The sequence below is a fragment of the Jaculus jaculus genome, chromosome 16, assembly GCF_020740685.1.
Source record: "Jaculus jaculus isolate mJacJac1 chromosome 16, mJacJac1.mat.Y.cur, whole genome shotgun sequence".
Taxonomy (NCBI): domain Eukaryota; kingdom Metazoa; phylum Chordata; class Mammalia; order Rodentia; family Dipodidae; genus Jaculus; species Jaculus jaculus.
The window spans coordinates 2,599,535-2,625,669 of record NC_059117.1 but is presented as its reverse complement, the minus strand read 5'-3'; the positions used below and the strand labels follow the sequence as shown (position 1 = coordinate 2,625,669).

Sequence of the window (26,135 nt, the reverse complement as noted above, 5' to 3'; positions counted from 1 at the left end):
AAATTAACCTTTTTCCCACAAGCTGCTCTTGGTTGGGTGATTTCTGCCAGCAATGCAAACCTGACTGAACACCAAGTGACAGTGTGTCATATTTCAATACAATTTCTGCCGTAGACATTTTTCCCATGTGCATGTGTAGAGTATGTGTGGTATGCTGTGTTACGTGTGGCATATGCCCTTGTGTGTACAAATGCATGCCATCCATATGCACACACTCACACATAGAGGCCAGAGACACACTTCATGTGTGCTTCTCTATTGCTCAACTGGACACTTCCTTGAGGTGGGGTCTCTTCCTCAACCTGGTGCAGTTGCCATATTTTTCAGTCACCAAACCCCAAGATTCTCATCTCTCAGCCCCTGCAGACTGGGGTAACAGATGTGTGTGAGCACACTCCCATCTTTTCACTTGGGTTCTGGAAGAATCAAAATTGGGCCCTCATGCTTAAGCAACTAGTGCTCTTAAATGGTAAGCCATTTCCCCAATGTAACACTTTTATTTTAAAAGCAGACAGTGGGATGGATTCAGCTCTTTGCCCCTTTCACAAATGAAACAATCAAGATCCTTATAAATCAACCGTCTTCTCAACACCTCCCACTTAGGCAGAAGACTTCACTTTTAACCAACTTGTTCTCTGTGGGCTCACACTTTTTCCTACCTCACCCTTACCTCAACAAACAAAATCTCTTAACTCTATTTCCATGTCTCAAACTCACTGACATACTCCTCACATTTTCTCCTAAGTTTACTCCCCCTGCCTCCTGTTAAGGTCATCAATGAATGCCACACTGCCTGACTCCAAGGATCAATTTTCAATCTTCATGATACTCGTGTTGGAAGCAGTTGGCCAAGACAGCCATTCCCTCCTTTGTAAGACATGCTCTTAATCTGATTCTTGGGTATCACTACTGCCTGGGTTTTCACACATGTGCATGCCTCACTTTCTTACACATCCACAGCAGAGGGAATAGCAAGCACAAGTTGGCTCAGAACCCACAGAAAGGCTGGACTTCTCCACCCCAAGGTCCACCCCCAGTGACATATCTCCTCCAGTAGTTCCTTTAGCTGGGGACTAAGTAGAAAGCTTAAACAAACCATCACAAACAACACTTGTAACGGCTCTGTCCTCATGGCGTAATCTCAACACCCTACTTATCACCGCTGAGGTACAGAGTTAATTTTGGGAGAGACAAACATTCAAATCATTGTACTCAGCATGATACTCATTGTTTTGTTTCTAGATTTTATTTCTCTTCTCATACTAGATTCATATTCAACTGCCTACTCAGCATTTGAAATTCATTGTCTAACAGGTACCTTTAACTTAACTGTGCAAACTGAGCTTTGACTCTCACCTACCTTACCCTGTCTCTCTTCACTTTCCAAACCTCTTTCAGTGAGGCAACCCCATTCTTCACATGGCTCAGGCCAAAACCGTTGGAATCATTCTTGACTCATTCCCAGCCCACATCTTATCTGCTGGCAAATTTGACAGCTCTACCCTCAAATTGTATCTGCTCATGTCAGCAGAACACAAGCCTTGTTATGGCAGTCTATCCGGTTCTATACACTTTTATCAGTCTTCATGGGGAGATTGAAAACATGGTTCCCTGCCACCGTCCTTTAGAATGCCTCTTGAAGACCTAAGATCCTCGTGGCAAGGACTCTGTGCAGTTTGGCTGCTCTCATACTTCTGTCCCTAAGTCAATTACTTTTCTTGTTGGGACAGAATGAAAGCAGCGTGCGGGAGGAAGGCTTATCTCCCCTCAGTTCCAGCGGCAGTCCCTCACGGCAGGGAAGGCATGGTGAAGGAGTGGCTCATGTTCGGCCCTACAGCGAGGACTCAGAGCGAGTGCTGTTGCCCAGCCAGTGATCTTCTTGTGAGACAGTCCAGGACTTGAAGAGCTTCACACCTGAGCTGTAATGCTTGAGCTTCAAGTGAGTGAGTGTCACTGTATTCTTTTGCAAATCAGAAGGTTAGAAACTAACTAAAGAAATGAAATGGTACACTACTTGTGAAGCCAGCAAGAAAGTTTTATGACTGCCAGCTTCCATTATCTGAGTAATGGTATATGGTAAATGGCCACTCTCAACATTCCTGCCACCATCTGCACTGTTTAGCAAGTGCCCAAGTGCCTGAGGCTAGTCTAGACAGCAAGACAGGGAACAGAGAGAAGCCACAATGTGCTTCAATTCACAACAGGACAGAGCTTTAAATTTAAGCATCCCTAAAGGAAGCAGATTTCTATAGCACCGCTGCAAGTGCTTCAGAAGGGGATGAAACCCGTCAGAATGTGTCACACGAACAAAATACACCTCTGAGCCGGGCGTGGTGGTGCATGCCTTTAATCCCAGCACTTGGGAGGCAGAGGTAGGAGGATCGCTGAGAGTTCGAGGCCACCCTGAGACTACAGAGTGAATTTCAGGTCAGCCTGAGTCAGAGTGAGACCCTACTTTGAAAAACCAAAAAAAAAAGAAAATATGCCTCTGACATGAACATTTCTCAACGGAAGGCAAGTGAGACACAGCCAAGGAACATTTCTCGGTCCTTCCGCCTTTCTGCCTGAGGACAGAAAATATATTCTTTTTTGAAAATTATTTATTGCTTATTTATTTAAGAGAGAGAATGAATGGGTGTGCTAAGGCCTCCAGCCACTGCAAATGAAATCCAGAATGTGCCACCTTGTGCATCTGGCTTACGAGGATACTGGGGAATTGAACAACCCTGGATCCTTATGCTCTGCAGGCAAGAGCCTTAAAGGCTAAGCCATCTCGCCAGGCTATATTCTTTTGTTCTTAAGTTTTTGAGGGAGGGATTCACTCTAGCCCAGGCTGACGTAGAACTCCTGGTGATCCTCCTACGTCTGCCCCCCAAGTGCTAGTATTAAAGGAGTGCACCACCATGCCCAACTATTCTTTTTTTAAAACAAATATTTATTTATTTATTTGAGAGAAACTAAGACAAAGAAAAAGAGGCAGATAGAGAGAATGAATATGGGCACACCATGGCCTCCTGCTACTGCAAATGAACTCCAGACACATACATCATGTTGTGCATATGGCTTTATGTGGGTACTGAGGCCTCAAACCTGGGCCTATCAGGCAAGCACCTTTACCCACTGAGCCATCTCTTCGGCCCCCATAACATACATTCTTTACTGGAGCGGACTCTAGACTGTACCATTGGAATCTGCAAACAAATGTAAAGTTGAAAATTCTAACCCTTTGTCCTGTCATTTCTCCACATATCAATCGCTACATAAGCTGCTGTTCTGCATTACTTTCCCCGGGCTTTTCCTGTATGGTGCATGCTGTACTCACTAATAAACCTGTTTGCTTTTCTCTTAATCAATCACTGGTTAGAGATTTTCTGCAGGTGGACTAATATGCTAGATGACCCTCCAAGGTCCCTTTCAACTTGACAGATTACATGTTTTATACAGACAAGCCAAAATCAAGTTTTCATTTTTATATTTAACTTTCATGCTGAAAATAAATCCTGAGGGACAATAGATAGAAGATCCAAATAGTATATTCAAAGTCATTTGTTCAACTGCACGCACAAATACCAGCTATATATATACCTACTCAGGGTTCAGATAAAAGGTACTTCAAGTGAAAAAAAAAATAGCTTATTCTGATTCTGAGCAGGAAAACTGCCTGTATCCACACTCTTTGTCATTGTCGTCATACCTATCACACACCCAAAGCCACAGAACGGATCTGGGAACAGGCTTCACTTTAAAATTCACTTCAGAGATGAGTCATGTAGCATATGGACACCAACACAGCCTGAGAACCCAAGTTAAGCGAGCACAGAGTGAAAGCAAACTGATTATAACAAAGTGATTTCTGCAATCTGTAGGAATGTAGGAACTCTAGGACAGTTGGGTATAACCCCATTCAGAGGGTTAAAGAGCAGTAGATGAAAGAATGATCAAGAGAAGTGAAGTTAGGAGTCACTCTCCTTGCTTTCTTGGGAGGGGCACGGAGGGATGTGTGACATTTCAGCTTGCGTCATGTGTCTCACGTGTTTAAAAAGAGTGCTACAGACCAAGTGCGATCTAGAGTCAAAATAGCTTAGCAGACATGGTTGTTTTTAAATATTACATATATTAATTTCAACTCACTCTTGGTTTAATCTCATGAAGGTGAGCAGAAGTGATACAATGCCCTGAAACAAGGGCACACCAGGACAACTGTCTGTGCAGGACTTCTTCCTTGAGAGTCAGTCATTGCTTACACCTCTACACAAAGCTAAATCAGGACACATCACACCCCTTAAGAGCAAGGCAGCAGACCTAGGCTGCACAAATGTGCCATTCCTTTGGGTTTTCTGGTCAAACTAGTGAGGAAGACTGCTTCTTTCTGCTCACCTGGAAAGAAGGGAAGGGGGTCACATTCTCCAAACCACATGAACAAAGCCTGCCAATGAAGATGAACTAGGGGGCTAGAGAGATGGCCTAGTGGTTAAGGTGCCTGCCTGGGCTTAAATCCCTAGTGTCCATGTACAGCCATAAACACAAAGTGGCACATGCATCTGGAGTTTGTTTGCAATGGTAAGCCGCCCTGGCATGCCCATTTTCTCTCTCTCTACTTGCAAAAACAACAACAACAACAACAAAGAAATGTACAAGGAAGCAGAGGAAAGGAGAAGAAAACAGCTAAATTCTGCTCACTGAACTGAATTTCTGGCTCCTGCAAGTGACAGTCAAAGCGCCCACAGTGTATTCTATTTGTACCACAGGGTTCAGACAGGAACTCCTCAGAGTTAACTTTGGATATGAAAGTGCCCATCTCACTAACTCCTGAGAAACTAAGAAGAGTTAGTGCTTTTCCCAACCATCCCAAAACCCCACAGCAAATGAAAACATACTATCATTCATGTCAACATCATTACCAACAAAATTCTCTCTCTGAACGAAAACATGTACCTGTCACATGTATCTGTTGAAACATTTGTACCTGGAACACAGGAAATTTGTACAACTCAGTAACAAGATATCAACCCAGTTCAAAAAGAAATGGGGAGAAAATTCAATGAAACATTTCACTACAGAAGACACATGGGTGTCTAATGAGCACATGGTAAGACGTTCATCACCATCTGTCATCAGAGATATGCAAATTAAAGCTACAATGAGATACCATTTCATATTCACTAGAATACTATATAAATTAATAAAAACAGACCTTAATAACCACTGATAAACATATTAAATAAGAGCTCTCAAATGTTGCTGGTAGGGATAAAAAATAATGTGTAGGGTTGGAGAGAACATTTGCCTGCAAAGCCTAACATTCAGGATTCAGTTCCCCAGTGCTCATGTAAAGCCAGACGCAGAAAGTGGTACATGCCCCTGGAGTTTGTTTGCAGTGGCTGGAGGGCCTGGCATACCCATATTCTCATTCCCTCTCTCTGCCTGCAAATAAATAAATAAAGATTTTTTAAAATGGTAATGTAACCCATTTAGATAGCTTGGCAGTTTCTTAAAATGTTATATACAGCTAGGCGTGGTGGCATACACCTTTAATCCCAGAATTTAGGAAGATTGATGTGAGTTCGAGGCCACCCTGAGACAACATAGTGAATTCCAGGTCAGCCTGGGCTAGAGACCCTACTTCGAAAAGGCAAAAAGAAATCAAAGAACACATATTGTATAATCCGATTTTATTTATGTTCTATCCAAGAAGTTAAATGGCAAATGCATGGATACTATATGAATAAAACAGCGGTTGCCTGGTGTTGGGGGTAGGAGTGGGAATGGTGATTAACTATACATGAGCATGGAGAATCTTATCAAGGTTTGAACACTATGTTTCAAAATGATTTTGCTAGGTTTTGGTAATGGTTGCATAGGCCAGTAGTTGGCAGATATCACATAAGCAAAGCTGGGTAAATTCCATGCTAGCGTAAAATACATCTCACAAGAGTTCACTGGGGTGGGGATGCAGCTTAGTGGAAGAACATCTGTCTGCTCAGTATGTGAGGACCTGGGTTCAAGTCCCTCAGGCCCAAATAGACAAACAATTCATATGAAAAAATAAACTGAAGACAAAAATAGGGCTCTTCAATGAGGAGGAAAATAGCAAACACATCGAGAAACCTGTATTTGGATCAGATCTAGACACTACTACGGAAGTAATACTAACTTTCCTCGGTGTTTGGTGTACAGCATTGGGGTTACATAGAAGTCTTTATGCCCAGAAGATGCAAGCTGAAGAGCAGGAGTAGGAATGAAGCTTCTCCAAGGTACTGTGAAACAGCTAAAAAGAAAACTGACTCTCTCTCTGCTTGCAAATAAACAAATGCTGAATTTTAAAAGGCGGGGGGGAGGGGGTTGGCTGGGTGTGGTGGTACATGCCTATAATCCCAGCACTCAGGAGGCAGAGGTAGGAGGACGCGGTGAGTTCAAAGCCACCCTGAGACTACAGTGATTCCAGGTCAGCCTGGGCTACAGTGAGACCCTACCTTGGAAAACCAAGGGGGTGGGGAGGAAGGCTAGATGGCTCAACAATTAAAGGCACTTGCTTGTGCAAAGCTTGCCAGGTTTGATTCCCCAGTACCGTGTAGTCAGATGTACAAAATGGTACATGCACCTGGAGTTTGTTTGCAGTGGCAAAAGGCCTTGACATGCCCCCACCCTCCACTCTTTCTTTCTGCTTGCAATTTCTTTTCCTTTTCTTTTTTTCTTTTTTTTTTTTTGAGGTAGGGTTTCACTCTAGCCCAGGCTGACCTGGAATTCATCATGTAGTCTTAGGGTGGCCTTGAACTCACAGTGATCCTCCTACCTCTGCCTGAGTACTGGGATTAAAGGCACGCGCCATCACTCCTGACAATAAAAAATATTTTTAAAAGAAAAAAAAATGCTTAACCTAGCAAAGTAAATATAATGATGACCTGTAATGGAGAATATAAGTGTGGTTCCTCAAATTCATTTTTCTTCTCAAACTCTTAAGTAGGTGTGAAATGCATCAAAAGAAAAAGTTCAAAACAGCACTCTCATGTGTTTAACCTTAATTTTTATTTATTTTATTTTAATTTAATTTTTTCGAGGTAGGGTCTCACTCTAGCCCCGGCTGATCTGTAATTCACTATGGAGTCTCAGGTTGGCCTTGAACTCACAAAGATCTTTCTACCTCTGCCTCCGGAGTGCTGGGATTAAAGGAGTGTGCCACCATGCCCAGCTTTAATTTTAATTTTTATAGACAAGTTTCACTATGCAGCCTGGGCTGGCCTCCATTCGACAATGCTCCTGTTTCAGCATCCTGAATGCTGAGTTACAGGTGTGTGCAACCATACCCAGTTTCTCAACTGAACTTCATATAGGCCAAGCAAGAAGTATAGGCAGGCCAGACATGGTCATATGGTGGTACTTTTCTTATAATTGCAATACTGCATGGCAGAGTAAGACCCTGTTTCAAAAAAACAAAACAACGTGCCGGGCGTGGTGGTGCATGCCTTTAATCCCACTTGGGAGGCAGACGTAGGATGATCACCGTGAGTTCGAGGCCACCCTGAGACTCCATAGTGAATTCCAGGTCAGCTTGGGCTAGACTGAGACCCTACCTTGAAAAACCAACAACCCCCCCCCCGCAAAAAAATAAACCTCATCAAAGTGCTGAGAATAAGTGTTGAGGGCTGGAGGGGTTGCTTGGTGGTTAAGGCACTTGCTTGCAAAGCCTAAAGACCCAAGTTCAATTCCCCAGTACCCACGTAAGTCAGATGCACAAGGTGGTACATGTGTCTGGAGTTTATTTGCAGTGGCTAGAGGTCCTAGCATACCCATTCTCTCTCTCTTTTTATTTATTTATTTATTAATTTTTTTTTAAAATTTTTATTTATTTATTTGAGAGCGACAGACACAGAGAGAAAGACAGATAGAGGGAGAGAGAGAGAATGGGCGCGCCAGGGCTTCCAGCCTCTGCAAACGAACTCCAGACGCGTGCGCCCCCTTGTGCATCTGGCTAACGTGGGATCTGGGGAACCGAGCCTCGAACTGGGGTCCTTAGGCTTCACAGGCAAGCGCTTAACCGCTAAGCCATCTCTCCAGCCCTCTCTCTCTTTTTATAAACAAGTGACTGTTGAGTGCTCAGCACTAGATGAGATATCTCAATCATCCTCCCCCTCCCCACAAGGTTCAGCGAACATGGCAGAAGTGGGGCAGAAAAAGTGTAAGAGCAGAGGATGGGACAAGTGCTTTGGAACACTGTTTCACAGATATGATGTGGCCATTGCTTTCATTCCCTCATAGTGACTGTTGTTACCTGCCAAATATTGGGTCCATGAAGGACACTGGAGGAAACTATGTGGCCCCCATTCCTCGCTGATGAGTTATTGGCAGTTAATGCTTGCTGGGAGACAGGAGACACTGTCTTTGGTGGTGTAAGCAGTAGTAAATATGATGCTGTTAAATACACTTCTCCCTTGCTCCTGCAGGCAACCCTAATTAAACTCAGTGGGACATACACACAGCTCAATCAAAAAAAAAAAAAAAAAAAAAAAGACATCAAAGCAAAAAGACTAGTTGGGAAAAAAGGGTCTGCTGGGAGATGTGGAAGAGGACAAGAGATCATAATAGGAAGGGATCATATTCTAATCAGCAAAATTGAAAAAAAATTTCAAGGAGAAAACAACTCACAGAGCTTTAATTTCAAAAATGGTAAATCCTCTGAATGCAGTAACAGTAAGAAAGGTGTTAAACAACAGGAGCAAAAAAGTATAGCTGTTACTGGTGGGGGCTAAAGAATGGAGGGATGGCTTAGCAGTTAAGGCATTTGTTTGCCTGCAAAGCCAAGCAACCCAGGTTCAATTCCCCAGGACTCATGTTAGCCAGATGCACAAGGGAGCACATGTGTCTGGAGTTTGTTTGCAGTGGCTGGAGGCCCTGGTGCACCCATTCTCTCTCTCTCCCTCTTTCTCTGTCAAATAAAATAAATAAAAATTTTAAAAAATGAGCTGTTTGTTTACTAAAGTGATTATCTTTTCCACCTTTAAACAAGAGATGATTATATTCTTCAGATGACGCCTACTTAAAAATATATTTTGAGGGCTGGAGTGATAGCTGTTAAGATGCTTGGCTGAGAAGCCAAGACCCAGGTCCGATTCCCCAGGCCCCATGTAAGCCAGATGCACAAGGTGGCACATGCATCTGGAGTTTGTGTGCAGCAGCTTGAGGTCCTGGCACACCCATTCTCTCTCTCTTTAAGTAAAAATAAGAAAACATTAAAAAAGAGAGCTCTGTAACTCTGGTATCTCCATGCTGTGAACCCAAAGGTAACAGTAGTAATTTTCAAGCACACTTCTGCATAAAAGAAAAAAAGTCTTCCTACTCCCCCATTAACAACAACTATCGACACTAACGGAAGAAAGAACTAGCAACAGCAGACTTCCACAGGAAGGCCTAGCAGACAGACCACTTCAGTACTGCAGAGGTGCAGAGTGACCAGAACACCACCACACAGTTCCTACTCCTCTCCCAGGATGCCTGTAAGAACAATGCCCTGCCATTTTCCATCATGGCACAGAGATGTGTGGCTACAGTCACATGGTATCTGTGGGCACCTACTGTCTGAGGCCACTTGGCCAGGGTCACTGGTGACTCTAGGCCATACTGGATGGTCAAGAGGAAGGGCTAAGATGAGCACTTATACTGTCTTAAAGCTCAGATCAATTGGAACCTTTCTTTTCCTCAGCCTTTTAGGATTTGCTGGGATGCTCAGAGCTCTCCGAAACCACTTTCAAATCCTGGCTCTACTACCCACTAGGTAGGGGCTGAGCCTCTGGCTTATACTTCACTTAACCTTAGTTAAGTAGAGAAGACCCCCTCATCTTGCCAAGGTATTGTGGAGATTAGAAACAAAACACACACTATCACTGCAACACTTATCACAGCGCTTGGCAGATAATCAATACCTGCGATCTGTTGTTAACAGATGCTGCTGAGGTGAGAATTTCAGGTTTCCCTCTCCCTACTTTAAGAATTAGAACATTTATTTTATAGAACAATGGAAATTATCTCCTGCCTTCAAAAATCACAGTCTCTCTCCTCATTAACATTCACAGCTTTTTGTTCTAGTACTGTAGAAGGGCCCATCTTTGCCATTCATTTATGAAGGTTCAAGAGCATAAGTCTTGCACTGAGGAAGTGTCAGCAGCATCTATACATGGTCAGTAGAAGCTGCTGGAAAGGCCAGTGTAGGCCAGGGGCACATACTGGAGAGGGAAGAAGACATCAGCAGTACATTCTGATTTGGACCTCCCTAATGCGTGAGGATAAGGCAAACATCAAGCAAGATTCTTTCCTATAATTTGTCCCCTCATTAAAAAAAAAAAAAAGCTGGGCGTGGTGGCACACGCCTTTAATCCCAGCACTTGGGAGGCAGAGGTAGGAGGACTGCTGTGAATTCAAGGCCAGCCTGAGACTACATAGTGAATCCCAGGTCAGCCTGGGCTAGAGTGAGACCCAACCTCGAAAAACCAAAAAAAAAAAAAACCACCAAAACAAAAAAGGCGGGGAGGGGGGGGTTTGCAGTGAAATCAGTTAGACACACCAGGAAGTAAGTAATACCAACTGTACCAGACACACACACGGTAAAGCAGCATGGGGACCTCAGGACGCCAATGAGAAAGTGCTGAGAGGTAAATGATGCCCAGGTCAAGTCAGACTGTCAGAAAGCCTCATGCATCCACCGCGGGAATGAGCCACTATGAGCAATTCTGTGCTCTACTGTTTCCCAAACACTATAAACTCTCACTTCTGCTTTTTGAATAACATGAGTTATGATTATCAACTCCAAACAAACTTAATGCTTTTTGCCAGACAACCTCTTCCTTCTTGACCTCTGGTTATACCTAGGATGTAAACACTCACCACCTGAATATGAATTATCATACTGCCTAACCACCATCTCCCAAATATTTTAATCTTTTACAGGAAGAGTTTCAACCTTTTTTTTTTTTTTTGAGGTAATGCCTCACTCTAGCCCAGGCTGACCTAGAATTCATTCTTTAGCCTCCGGTTGGCCTTGAACTCATGGAGATCCTCCTACCTCTGCCTCTCAAGTGCTGGGATTAAAGGCATGTGCCACCACGCCCAGCAGGGCAGAGTTTTAAAAGGCAAATTCTTCCTGGGTTGTTCCTTGATCTTTTGGAAAGCAGAAAGACACAGCAAAATATATACGTGCTCAAAACCTCTAGCAAACAAAAAGTTAAAATTAGAGAGGGAGGTTGTTTTGATAGGCTGTGCTAAGGATCAAACCTAGGACCTTGGTGGTTGTTAGTCAAGTACTCTGCCACTGAGCTACACATGAAATCACCAACATGGTCATTTATACAGCAAAGAAACGTATGAATGGTTCTATTTTCTAGACATACTGCATGGAATCAGTGAAGAAAGAGACATGGCTTCTGCTCTGAAAAAACTTTCAAGGTGTAAACTCATGGTGGCTCACGCCTTTAATCTCGCCATTCAAGAGGCTCAGCTACGAGGATCACCATGAGTTCCTGACCAGCCTCGATTAGCGTGAATTCTAGGGCTAGAATGAGACCCTGCCTCAACAAAAGAACAAAAACAGTCAAGGTTTGGGCTGAAGAGATAACTAAGCGGTTAAGGCGCTTGCCTGTGAGGCCTAAGAATCGAGGTCAATTTCCCAGGACCCACATAAATTAAGATGCACAAGGTAGCATATGTGTCTGAGTTCTTTTGCTGTGGCTAGAGGCCCTGGCACGCCCATTCTCTCTCTCTGCCTCTTTCTCTCAAATAAGTAAATGAAAATTAAAAAAAAAAATCAAGGTGTAGGACCCAAGTCATTTTCACCATAGTATTATATTAATAGAGACAGGAATGAGCCGCTACGAGCAATTATAATAATATTGCGTTAACAAACAGACTGAAAATCGTGCCTTCTATGGTGTTAATGAAATTCACTACGCAATATCTGGAAAACGATGAAAACTGAAATTTACTTCCAGGAGGAGAATTAAGTCACGACGCTTGAGAAAGGCTTCCTGCACACGTAAGCATGAAGCCACACGCACACTGAGGGCTTTTCAGCGTGACAGGTGGGCAGGGTGTGGCCCGCAGTGCTCACACGGTCTCGGGGACACTCCGATGAGCGCTCCCAGGTCTGGACTTTCCGGTTCCCGAGCACCGGGCAGTCAATTTCCTGACCGCCCCACCCTCCCGCGGCCGGGCCCCCGGCGCGCCGCCCGCCCGCAGTCCCGAGGCCCAGCTCCCGCGCGCCCGCCGTCGCGGAGCGAACCTCGGGCAGAACGCGCGCCCGGCCCCCGCCGCCCTGGGCGAAGCCCGGCCGGCCGGGTCACCTTCGCACGAGGCGCCGTCGGGCGCAGCTCCGGGCCCGGGCCCGCCGTCGCCCGGCCCGCCACGCCCCCGGCCGCCCGGCCTCGCTCACCTGCGCGCCCGAGCCCGAGCCGGTCCGCCCGCGCCGCGGGCCTGGGCGGCGCTGCTCGCTGGAGGCGCTCGGCGCGGCCGGCCTCGAGGCTCCGTGGGGAGGCCGAGCGCCCGGGCTGCTGCGGCGGCGGCGGCGGCGGCGGCGGCGGCGGCGGCGGAGGTGGAGGAGGAGGACTCCGGCTCCGCTCTGGGAGACCCACCCTCCTCCCCGCCGCTCTGCAGCAGCCGCCGCGGACCACTTCCGGGGCGTGCGCACCGGGCGGGGCCGGCCGCGGAGCCGCTTCCGGTGCGCAGGCTGCTGCGGCGCGGACGGCGGGCCGGGAGAACAATGGCGGGGCGGGCGCTGCTCCGCGCCGGCCGGCCGCCCCGCCCCGCCCCGCCCCGGCGCGGTCGCCTCGCGCTCCCGGAGGCTCCGGAGCTCGGCGTGGGCCGCGCCGCCGTCCTCTGCGCGCGGCGCCATCTTGCGCGTGGGGCGCCTCCGCCGCGGTCTGCGTCCTGGGTGCGGGCCGCGGGGTACCGCGGCGGGAGGTCCCCCGTCCCGGAGCCTGGGACGTGGCTCGTCGCCCTTAGCTCTGAGGGGCTGGATCGGGGTGTGTCCCGGCGGCAGGGTCTCGCTCTCACCGCTGTCCCCTTGCACAGCTGGCCTGGGTGGACGGCCAGTCTTCTGGAGGGGCCCATCCTGTGGTCACATGGCTCTGCTTTGGTGTCTGGACTCATCAGAGTTTCATCGAACCGGCTTGCTTTTCTTCACACGTCTCCACAAGCTCAAAATAAGTCCTTTAGCCAAAGCCCGCTGGCACCCACAGGTCTTTCTTTTTTTCGAGGCAGGGTCTCACTCTAGTTCAGGCTGACCTGGAAATCACCAAGTAGTCTCAAGGTGGCCTCGAACTCACGGCGATCCTCCTACCTCTGCCTCCCGAGTGCTGGGATTAACGGCATGCGCCACCACGCCTGGCTCACAGGTTCTTTTCTTGGCACTTACTCTCACCTCTCTGAAACCCAACTGGACTACCAAATACACTCCTGGCATTGGCCATTCAAGAAATGCCTGCCCAGTCCATTGGCAGACATATGTGAAAGCAAATCGTTGTGTTTGCAAGTATGGCATAGCAGTATGTGCAGAGGAAAAGAATGGATGGCCTTGCTAATTATGGGTTAAGAGTTTTAGCAGGCAAGCGCCTCGACCGATAAGGTAAAGGATCCAGGTTCAATTACCCAGTAGCCATGCACAAGGTGGCGCATGCATCTGGCGGCCCCCACCTTTAGTTGTGTCTTCGCTAACCTGAAGGGAGGCATTTTGTGTATCCTTGGATCATTCATGGTGTCTGACATAAGTACTCAGAAAATAATTCTAGGAATGAATTAAAAGTACATTTGGGGCTGGAGAGCTGGTTTAATGGTTAAGGTGCTTGCCTGCAAAGCCTAATGACCAGGGTTCGATTCCCCAGTGCCCACATAAAGTCAGATTCACTAAGGAGCGTTTGCATACTTTGCAGTGGCTACAAGCCCTGGTGCACACGCCCTGGTGCACACTTCTTCATTCCCTCCTTTCCCCTTCCCTCTCCCCCCTCTGTATCTCTCTGCTTACAAATAATAAAAATAGGGCTGGAGACATGGTTTAGCGGTTAAACGCTTGCCTGTGAAGCCTAAGAACCCCGGTTCGAGGCTCGGTTCCCCAGGTCCCACGTTAGCCAGATGCACAAGGGGGCGCACGCGTCTGGAGTTCGTTTGCAGAGGCTGGAAGCCCTGGCGCGCCCATTCTCTCTCTCTCCCTCTATCTGTCTTTCTGTCTGTCGCTCTCAAAAAACAAAAACAAAAACAAAAAATAAAAATACAGGAAATAAAAAAGGAAGCCAGGCATGGTGGTGCACACCTTTAATGCCAGCACTTGGGAGGCACAGGTAGGAGGATTGCCATGAGTTCAAGGCCACCCTGAGATGACAGAGTTAATTCCAGGTCAGCCTGGACCAGAGTGAGACCCTACCTCGAAAAACAAAAACAAAACAAAACAAACAAAAAAAAGGGGTGGGGGCTGGAGAGAGGGTTTAGTGGTTAAGGCACTTACCGGTTAAGGCGTTTATCTGTGAAGCCTAAGGACCCAGGCTCGACCCCTAAGCCAGCTGCACAAAACAGGCACCTGCAAGGTCGCACCTGCCCATTAGGTGGCACAAGCGTCTGGAGTTTGATTTCAGTGGCCGAGGCCCTGGTGTGCCAATTCTCTTTCCCTCTCTCTCTAAAATTAAAAAAAAAGCACATATGCATACAATTTTTAAAAAAAACATTTGTTTATTTGAGAGAGAGAGGTGGGGTCAGAGAAAGAAACAGAGACGCTGCAAACAAAATCCAGATGCATGCGCCCCCTTGTGCATCTGGCTTAAGTGGGTCTTCGGGAATTGAACCCAGGTCCTTAGGCTTTGCAGGCAAACACTTTAAGTGCCAAGCCATTTTTCCAGCTCTCAATTTTTTTAAAGAAAGTATCTTGAGGACCCTCAGCAGAATGGAGGCCAGAAGGATGGAAATGATGGTACTAACATATGATGTATCGATATGACTTTCTACTTATTAAAAAATAAAAGGAGCCCTAGAGCTAAATGGCCAGTAAAGGGGTATGGAGGGTAGCCCTTGGCCTGTGCTTTCATAAGTAATAAAACTCAACCTTAAAAAAAAAGTAGTGTCTTGGCAGGGCGTGGTGGTACACACCAGCACTTGGGAGGCAGAGGTAGGAGGATTCCTGTGAGTTCAAGGCCATCCTGAGACTACATAGTTAATTCCAGGTCAGCCTGGGCCAGAGTAAGACTCTATCTCAAAAAAAAAAAAAAAAAAAGTAGATTGAATTTAGTTAAATTGTAAAGAAATCCCTAAAAATTGCTTCAGAAACTTTTAGGGATATGTATGTGTGTGAAAATCTGCCTATGCAAGTAACGGTGATGTGTTTTATGTTCTGAGTTAGTGGCACCATTGCCTCAGTTTCTAGATAAACTTTAAAAAAATTTAAATTTTCAAAAATATTTTATTTTAATTTATTAATTTGAGTGAGAGAGATACAGAAATAGGTAGGGAGAGAGAGGAAAGAGAGAGAGTGGGTGAGCCAGGGCCTCCAGCCACTGCAGACAAACTTCAGATGCATGCACCCCCTTATGCATCTGACTAACGTGGGTCCTGGGGAGTCAAACTTGAGCCCTTAGCTTTGCAGGCAAGCGCCTTAATGGCTAAGCCATCTCACCAGCAATCTAGATAAATTTATTGACATGGAATTTAGGTAAGCTTGAATAGGATTTAAAGATGGGCATCACCTGCATGATGCCATCCAAATGTCACACTAGACGACCTCATCAATGTCGCTGTTTTAGTGAGAACACACAAAGAAGGAGCTGCTGATGACATAAGTCTTTATGGCCCTCCTTCACGTCCACCCTGTGGACCGTGTATTTTCTTCCTTCCTTCCTTCCTTTCTTTCTTTCTTTTTTTTTTTTTTTGGTTTTTAGAGGTAGGGTCTCACTCTAGCTCAGGGTGACCTGGAATTCACTATGTAGTCTCAGGGTGGCCTTGGATTTATGGCAATCCTCCTACCTTAGCCTCCTGAGTGCTGGGATTAAAGGTGTGTGCCACCATGCCTGGCACTTGATTTATTTATTTATTTATTTTGGTTTTCCAGGATAAGGTCTTACTCTAGCTCAGGCTGACCTGGAACTCACTATGTAGTCTCAGGGTGACCTAGAACTCACCCTGATCCTCTTATCCCTGCCTCCCAAGTGCTGGGGTTAGAGGCGTGCGCCACCAGGCCTGGCTGGACCATTTCTTTTCATACTGTTTTTGTAAGGCTAAAGAAGACTACACAGTGGTTACTGAATTTAAGTGCTTGCTCTTGAACTACTAAAATGCTGATTCTCAAGTCCCACCCCAACATAGTCAGTTCAAACATGTTGGGTGAAGCCCAAGGCATCATTGGACTTTTGCTGTCCTTTTACTAACATGATGGAGGAAAATGGAGAGGTAGTGAGAAGAATAGCAATTTTTACTTTCTTAGGTTGTTACACAGCTTTAAGATTAAATGAGATGGTATCTGTAGAGTGTTCAGAACAGTGTCTGTCATATGGTAAGTGTTAAAGAGGAAGACTTCAGCCGGGCGTGGTGGCACATGCTTTTAATCCCAGCACTCGGGAGGCAGAGGTAGGAGGATTGTCGTGAGTTCGAGGCCACCCTGAGACTCCATAGTGAATTCCAGGTCAGCCTGGGATAGAGTGAGACCCTACCTCAAAAAACCAAAAAAAAAAAAAAAAAAAAAAGAAGACTTCATTGTCTAATCACAACAGTTACTTTGTTCAGGGTTAAATTAGATAAATTGTATCAGATACATTTTTCTATGTAGAAAAAACTGTGTAAATAAAAATCGAATCCTCAACCTTCATTTGCCCTGATTGATCTATCTATCTTCTTTCTTTCTTTCTTTCTTTCTTTTTTTCTTTCTTTCTTTTTTTCTCTCTTTCTTTCTTTTTTGAGGCAAGCACAACAGACTGGCCTTTTTAAATTTATATATATATTTTTATTGATAGCTTCCAAAATTGTAAACAATATCCCATAGTAATTCTCTCCCTCCTCCCACTTTCCCCTTTGAAACTCCACTCTCCATCATGTCCCCTCCCCCTCTCAATCAGTCTCTCTTTCATTTTGATGTCATGATCTTTTCTTCCTATTATGATGGTCTTATGTAGGTAGTGTCAGGCACTGTGAGGTCATGGATATGCAGGCCATTTTGTGTCTGGAGGAGCACGTTGTTAGGAGTCCTACCCTTCCTTTGAATCTTACATCCTCCCCACCACCTCTTCTGTAATGGATCCTGAGCCATGGAAGGTGTGATTGAGATATTTCAGTGCTGAATACTCCTTTGTCACTTCTTCTCAGCACCATGGTGCCTTCTGAGTCATCCCAAGGTCACTACCATCTGAAAAGAGAAGGTTCTCTAACCAAAAGTGAGTGTAGTGTTAATATATGGGTATGAACATTAAGAGAAGTGTTTACTGGGCAGTTTAGCCAAACACCAAGCAGATGTTACATTCCTTAGGGCTCATGATTACCCCTGTTGTAGGTTTTCAGTATCAGGGATATATTCCCTCCCATGGAGCAGGCCTCCAGTCAAATTAGAGGGTGGTTGGTTTCTCCCATAACAGACATGCCACTATTGCACCCGTTGGCTCATTTGGCCTGGCTGGCTAAATATAAGGCTTGCAGTGTCCACTGTTGGGTATCTTCACTGCTGATTTCTTTCCATGCAGTATGGCTTTTTCCAGCTTTCTGTCAGCTGGTCTACATGGAGGAGTTTTTCAGTTCAACTCCAGCAGGGTTTTTCAGTGACCTTTCAGCCCAAATAAGTGGAGTCTTCAGCAATAGGGTCTTACCATTTATTCCTGGGCTTGTAATGTTTTGGAAGCATCAGGGACCTCCCTGGGAGACTGGCCTTTTTTTTTTTAAATACTTTTTTATTTTATTAATTTCTTTATTGGAGAGAGAAAGAATGGGTGCAGCAGGGCCTTTGGCCACTGTAAATGAACTGCAAACACATGTGCCACCTTGTGTATCTGGCTTATGTGGGTGCTGGGGAGTTAAGCGTGAGTCCTTAGGCTTTGCAGGCAAGTGCCTTAACTGCTAAGCCATTTCTCCAGCCCTGGCTTTTTAAAAAAATTTTTTTTTATTTATTTATTTGAAAGCATTCTTCATGGAAATAGAAAAAACAATCCAAAAATTCATTTGGAATCACAAAAAACCTCGAATATCTAAAATATTACTGAGCAACAAAAATAAGGCTGGTGGTATCACCATACCTGATTTTAACCTATACTACAGAGCCATAGTAACAAAAACAGCATGGTACTGGCACAAAAACAGACATGTAGATCAGTGGAACAGAATAGAGGATCCAGATGTAAGCCCAAGTAGCTATAGACACCTGATATTCAATAAAAATGCCAAAAATACTCATTGGAGAAAAGACAGCCTCTTCAGCAAATGGTGTTGGGAAAACTGGATATATATCTGCAGAAGGATGAAAATAGATTCTTCTCTCTTGCTATGCACAAGAATTAAGTCAAAATGGATTAAAGACCTTAACATCAGACCTGAAACTCTGAAACTGCTAGAGGAAAAAGTAGGGGAAACCCTTCAACATGTTGGTCTTGGCAAAGACTTTTTGAATACAACCCCAGTTGCTCAGGCAATAAAACCACAGATTAATCACTGGGACCTCATGAAATTACAAAGATTTTGCTCTGCAAAGGACACAGTGAAAAAAGCAAAGAGGCAACCTACAGAATGGGAAAAAATCTTCGCCAGCTATATATCTGATAGAGGATTAATATCTAGGATATACAAAGAACTCAAAAAGTTAAATAATAAGGAATCAAACAAGCCAATCAAAAAATGGGCTATGGAGTTAAATAGAGCATTCTCAAAGGAAGAAATACGAATGGCATATAAGCATCTAAAAAAATGTTCTACGTCACTAGCCATCAGGGAAATGCAGATTAAAACTACATTGAGATACCATCTCACTCCTGTCAGGCCACCATACAAATGATCATAAATGCTGGCGGGGATGTGGAAAAACAGGAACCCTTCTACACTGCTGGTGGGAATGCATTCTGGTCCAGCCATTGTGGAAATCAGTGTGGAGGTTCCTACAACAGCTAAAGATTGATCTACCATATGACCCAGCTATAGCACTCCTAGGCATATATCTAAAGGACTCATCTCATCTCCTTAGAAATACGTGCTCAACCATGTTTATTTATAATATTTATAATTTATATTAATAGCTGGGAAATGGAACCAGCCTAAATGTCCCTCAACTGATGAGTGGATAATGAAGATGTGGCACATTTATACAATGGAGTTCTACTCAGCAGTAAAGAAAAATGAAGTTATGAAATTTGCAGAAAAATGGATGGACCTGGAAGGGATTATACTAAGTGAGGTAACCCAGGCCCAGAAAGCCAAGCACCACATGTTCTCTCTCATATGTGGATCCTAGCTACAGATGGCTGGGCTTCTGCGTGAGAACGAAAATACTTAGTAGCAGAGGCCAGTAAGTTAAAAAGGAGACATAAAGGGAAGAGAAAGGAAGGGAAGAGGGTACTTAATAGGTTGATATTGTATATATGTAAGTACAATGATTGTGATGGGGAGGTAATTTGATGGAGAATGGAATTTCAAAGGGGAAAGTGTGGGGGTGGGGAGGGAGGGAATTACCATGGGATTTTTTTTAATAATCATGGAAAATGCTAATAAAAACTTTTTAAAAAATTAAAAAAAAATAAAGCTTCAAAAAAAAGAAAAAAAATTATTTATTTATTTATTTATTTATTTGAGAGCATCAGACACAAAGAGAAAGACAGATAGAGGGAGGGAGAGAGAATGGGCACACCAGGGCTTCCAGCCTCTGCAAACGAACTCCAGACGCGTGCGCTCCCTTGTGCATCTGGCTAACGTGGGACCTGGGGAACCGAGCCTCGAACCGGGGTTCTTAGGCTTCACAGGCAAGCGCTTAACTGCTAAGCCATCTCTCCAGCCCCCTGGCTTTTTTTTTTAAATGCAAGAATGAGAGAGAAGCTGGGGCCTGTTGGTGCATACCTTTAATTCCAGCGCTTGGGAGGCAGAGATAGGGGGATTGCTGTGAGTTTGAGGCCACCCTGGGACTACATAATGAATTCCAGGTCAGCCTGAGCCAGAGTGAGACCCTACCTTGAAAAAGCAAATAAAAAAAGAATGATAGAGAGGGAAAGAGAGTGCGAAAATTGGTGTGTCAGGACCTCCAGCCACTGAAATCAAACTCCAGACACGTGCTCCCCCTTGTGTGCATGTGCAACCTTGCACACTTGTATCACTGTGCATCTGACTTACGTGGGACCTGGAGAGTCAAACATGAGTCCTTAGGCTTCACAGGCCAGCGCCTTAACCACTAAGCTGTCTCTCCAGCCCTAATTTCTATAGCTGGAGATATTTGTGTAGTATCTTAAATTTAATTTTATTTCTAAAAGTATTTTTATTGATTGGTGTGGGGGCGCATGCCTTTAATTCCAGCACGTGAGAGGCAGAGGTAGGAGGATCACTGTGATTTCAAGACCACCCTGAGACAACATAGTGAATTCCAGGGTCAGCCTGGGCTAGAGTGAGACTCTACCTCGAAAAAAACAAAAAATTTTATTTCTATTTATTTATTTGACTCCTTTCTATGTTTGCATGAGGCTTCCAATTTCATTTTGTGTGTGTGAACAAATGTGTGTGTGGTGTTCGTACATGTATGTGCCTATGGGCATCCTGTGTCCTCACTTGTGGCAAGGTGTGTTCAGCTGTGGTGGCATGCACTTGCCTGTGATGGGGTGTGCCAACATGCAGTGGCCAAAGGGGAACATAGGCGTCACCCTTCATTCCTTCACCTGCTTGTACTTGAGCCACAGTCGCTCACTAATATACAGCCTGTCTTCCCACCTTTGTCCTCCCCCGCTTCGGTCTTCTGAGGTAGGGGGTCTCACTATAGCTCAGGATGACCTGGAAGTCACTATGTAGTCTCAGGGTGGCCTCAAACTCACAGCAATCCTCCTACCTCTGCCTCCCAAGAGCTGGGATTGAAAGCATGCGCCACCATGCCCAGCCCTTCCCACCGTTTTATCCCCCACAAGCATCAGGATTTTCAGATCTGTGCTCCCCACCTGACACATGACCAATATTACAGAAGTGTTTGGTCATGCTTATGTAGGTTCTGGGGATCAAACTGGAACAGTTTCTTGGGCACTTATACTTGCCAAAGAAGGGTTCTTAGGCACTGGAACCACACTTCTCCAGCCTCTGGCTCCCAATTTTGAGGGAGAAATTTAACTACAAGTGGATGTTTAATGTACTAGCATGCTTTTGCTTGCCAAAAATTTGTTAAATGGAACTTGAACTATAAATTCCAAATGTCTCTATACTTTTGAAATATTTAAAAATAGATCTGTATCTCTCTTCCTCCTATTCTATTTCTGACTTTGTGATTAAATTTTCTCCTTTGTGGGTCATACACATGGAGAAGGTGGAAGGAGAAGGAGGAGGTGGGAGAGGAGATCCTAAAGGGGGAAAATACAGAAGGATTAAGGTGGTCTAATAATGAGTTTTTAAAGTAGCAAGAGATTAATGAGGTGGTTTAGACCAAAACATTTCCCCAGACTTTTAACATGAGTCATGGAGGGAGAGCAAAAAACTCTGTATCCCATCCATTTCCAGTAAGTAGAACCCAGTGATTATAAGCAAATCAATAAAAATTGAAGCAGAACTGGAATTCTACTCATCCCCAAGCCAACAGTAAGTACTAAGGGTAATGTAGAGCAAGTGCATCCTCAGAGCTCCAGAAAGGCCTTGCTTTGCCAGAGAGTGGTGTCAGCCTCCATGTTAGTCAGGGCTCTCCAGAGAAACAGGAGTGTGTGTCCCTTGTGGTGACAGACACTGAGAAGTCTCAATATCCACAGGCAAAATTGGAGACCGCAGAGAATAGATGTATAGTTTGTGTATGTAGATATATAAAGTTTGAGAAGCAGGACAGTCAGGGTATAAGCTCAAGAGCATTTATGGTTTTTTTGTGGGGGAGGGCAGGATCTCAGAAAGTTCCTGGTGCTCCGGCTTCTACCTCCTAAGGATTGAGGTTGCCAGCTTTAAATCCAAGCTCTTAAGCCACTGGGTTCAGAACCAATCAGAGCACGTGCTGAATAGGAGACAGAGGTCCAGAAGCATCGGAAGCCTCAGTGTGGCTCGGCCAGGAGGGGTTTCCTGTTCCTTGATGGAGATAAGCACTGTTTATCCGAGTCGGAGCCTCTGATGGTTGGATGGGAGCCACTCACCTGACGAAGGGAGTCTGCTTTACTTCTGATTCAAAAATGAATCTCATCCACAAACAACCTCACAGACTAACCCAGTATGTCTGACTGATGTGTACGTTAATCAAAACATCTTGTTGTAATGCACAAACATGTACAAATAGATGTCAAAAAACTTGGATTCCTGTTCACTTAGGTGGTTTTCCCAAGGTTAAACATCCCAGCTTATTTTTCTAATCCTAATAGTATGTAATGTATTTGATACACTCTAATTTTGTCAGTTTTCATAAACTGATGCCTTGCACATACAATTCTGTATTCTAGCTTCTTCATACTAAAAAAGAAAAAAAATCAAGTTTCATCTCCACCTAAGCAGACCACAGAAATCATTATGATAGGGAGTCAGGTAGCTTTGTTAGATAGTTTAGAGTGACTGAGCCCCAAAAGTAAAGAACAGAAATGTCTAAGTCTGCCGTTGCAATCTCCATGTTAGTACAGACAGAAGGATCTCTCCTTTCCTATCTCTTAACTAAAGATGTTCCTTAGATCTGTTTTTCTTTTTTTTGTTTATTTGAAAGTGACAGACAGAGAAAGAGGCAGATTGAGAGAGAGAGAGAGAGAGAGAGAGAGAGAGAGAGAGAGAGAATGGGCATGCCAGGGCCTCCAGCCATTGCAAATGAACTCCAGACACGTGCGCCCTCTTGTGCATCTGGCTAACATGGGTACTGGGGAATCGAGCCTTGAGCCTGGGTCCTTAGGCTTCATAGGCAAGTGCTTAACTGCTAAATCATCTCTCCAGCCCAAGATCTGTTTTTCTGTAAACGACCTGAGCTCCTCCCTGGGAGGGGTAACCCTTTTCTGAAATTTACATCTGGTCCTGGCGTTGTAGTTGGTTTAGCTCAGACCCCAAAGCTGATGTTATGGCTGGCCTCTTCCTGAGCCAGTCGCCTGTGTCCACAGCAATTTGTGAGGCTCACCTGAGGCTGAGGGTCAAGCCCACCACAACAGATTATCTATAGATTCTTACCAGGTGGGCAAGCTCTTCTCTTTGTTGGCTGTTCATGTCTCCTGAACTTCCAGGTTCTTGTCCTGGTAAGTCTCTCCTTATCTGGCCTGAAATGAGGGGAGAACCCACCCTTACTCACACATGGGCTCTCTACCCCCTCCTGCCCTCCACAGTGGCTAGAGGCCCTGGAGCAGCCCTTATCTCCTCTCTCTCTCTCCCCTCTCTCCAATATATAAAAATAATATATATATTTGTTTGTTTTGTTTCGTTTTTCAAGGTAGGGTCTCCCTGTAGCACAGGTTGACCTGGAATTCACTTTGTAATCTCAGGGTGGCCTCAAACTCATAGCAATCCTCCCCCTCTGCCTCCTGAGTGCTGGGATTAAAGGCATGTCCCACCATGCCTACCTTTGAACATTTTCTGAAATAAGTATTAGCCATTTGTGTTTCTTCCTTTGGAAATTCCCTATTCAGTTCTCTGCCCCCCCCCCCATTTTTTGAGTGGATTGTTTGATTTTTTTAATTGCTTAGATTTTTGAGTTCTTTGTAGATTCTAGATACTAGGCCTCTGTCAGTGGTATAGCTAGTGAAGTTTTCTCCCATTTTGTGGGTAGTCCGTTGGCTCTGTCTGTGGTATGTTTGTTAATATAAAGACCTTTTAGCTTCATGAGATCCTGCAGATTGTGTGATTGTTTAGCTTCCTGGGTTACTAGGGTGTTGTTCAGGAAGTCCTTCACCCTCCTATATTATGGAGTGTTCCCCTGATCTTTTTTTTTTTATATGAACTTTTGGCACCTTCTCAGTTATCTTATCTATATATTTATGCTTACTACTAATAATATGCTTGTGCAGCCAGGAAGGGGCACAGATGGAGGAAATAATGGAATCTTTGGTATTCCCATCAGCTTCATTAACTACCTCCCCTGTACTACTGGGCTCACCATCATGTGTCTCCAAATCTGGTGTACCTCCTGAGGATGAGGCCTCTGTTAAGTCTTCAAATTCTGCTAAGATTTGGTACAAGAAACTTTTCTTGACACTAGGGGAAAACTTGTGAGGCCATTTCCTCACCACATCTCCAGATTCAGTTTGCGTTTGGGGCTTATCAAGCATCTCTTTTATACAATCCTCAGATGGATCTACTTCAGTCTTTCCTTCAATAAACTCTATATTCATCTCATTGATATTTGAGAATGGAATAGGTGTACCTCAGTTTCCTGGAAAATATCATCACTTACATCACTGTATGCTCCAGTAGTCATGGAACTAAATGCTTTTGCCATATCTAATCTCTGCATCACACCCTTATGGTTTTTGGCAGATGTAGCAAAGTGTCCATCTGAGTTCTTTTTCTTTATTTGTTTTTTGTCAGTACTATCAATATAGGCTTGCTCCTTATGTGAACACTTATTCTTGTTATTCTTTGCAGCGTCTTGTTCCAAATCTTGTGCTTTATGTGCAGTCTTGCCCAGAAAAGAACGGCGTTCTTCCTTCGGTATCAGAGTCACAGTCAAATCTTGTTTACGACACCATTCAACAATTTCCTTGTGAGCTTTTCTGACAGTATCTGGATTACCAGAGACTGTCACATAGAGGCCTTGGTTTTGCAAAAGAGCAAATCCTAAATTGGCACCAGTCTTTTTCACAATATGTGCATAGAAGTTGTCTAGTGTACCTTCACCAAATTGAAATAAATGATATTCTTCCTCTTGTGGCAAATAAAAAGCTTGAGTAGAGATCGAAATTTTGGCCTGTTGAATATTCTTGCTGGAAGATTCTACTATTTCTTGAGGACCTTTTACTACATTTGTTTCTTCCAGGTGTTCAGTAACTTTTTCTTTAGATGTAGTCTTACCAACCACATCTTTTTTAAAAAAATTTTTTGTTCATTTTTTATTTATTTATTTGAAAGTGATAGAGAGAGAGGGAGAGAAAGAGACAGATAGAGAGGGAATGGGCATGTCAGGGCTTCCAGCCACTGCAAACGAACTCCAGATGCATGCGCCCCCTTGTGCATCTGGCTAACATGGGTCCTGGGGAAATGAGCCTCGAACCGGGGTCCTTAGGCTTCACAGGCAAGCGCTTAACCACTAAGCCATCTCTCTAGTCCACAACCACATCTTTTGATGTCAAAATGTTTGTATGGCTTTGTTTGGGCAAACTCTTCTTTTGGTGTACAGTATGTTTGTTTTTGCAATCCATTGTTGATGCTTGAGTACATACAATCCAGGTATGTTGCAGGGAAATGGTCAGCAGTCAACAAAACAATACCTCCTTTAATTGACTCCGTGCATATTACTCCTTCTTTCTCTGAGCAGAGACCGAGGGAACCTTGTAAGTGAGAAGTAGCGCCACCGCCACGGTCGTCGAAACATACCATTTAAACCATGTCCGCACTGCCATGTTCCTTCCTCCCCCAGAGTGGGCGAAACTTTCCTCTCCCCTGATCTTTTTCATCCAGTTGTTTGAGAGTTTCAGGTCTTACACTGAGGTCTTTCATCCATGTGGAGTTGAATTTTGTGAGAGGAGCGGGTCTAGTTTCATTGTGCTATATGTGGTATCCAATTTGTTCAGCACCATTTGTTGAAGATGTTGTCTTTTCTCCAGTCTACACTGTTGGCTCCCTTATCAAAGATGAAGGAGCTATAGTTCCTTGACCTAAGGGCTGGGTCTTCCGTTCTGTTCCATTGGTCTATGTTTCTGTTTTTATTCCAATACCATGCTGTTTTTGTCACTATGGCTTTGTAGTATAGCTTTAGATTGGGTATGGTGATACTGCCAGAGGTGTTTCTTTTGCTAAGGATACTTTTAGGTATCCTGGGCCTGCTGCCATCCCATAGGAATTTGAACATCATTTTTCCTATCTCTGTGAAGAAT

At 44.6% G+C, this 26,135-nt stretch overlaps 1 protein-coding gene across 1 annotated transcript in view; it reads right to left on the bottom strand.

Annotated features, from left to right (window-relative positions):
- Rala (RAS like proto-oncogene A) overlaps positions 1–12,462 on the bottom strand; it is a 43,225-nt gene extending 30,763 nt beyond the window's left edge. Inside the window, exon 1 of the mRNA XM_045136138.1 lies at positions 12,416–12,462. The gene's annotated coding sequence lies outside the window, so the exon portion shown is untranslated. The remainder of the gene's footprint in view (positions 1–12,415) is intronic.
- Positions 12,463–26,135: the final 13,673 nt, after the last annotated feature.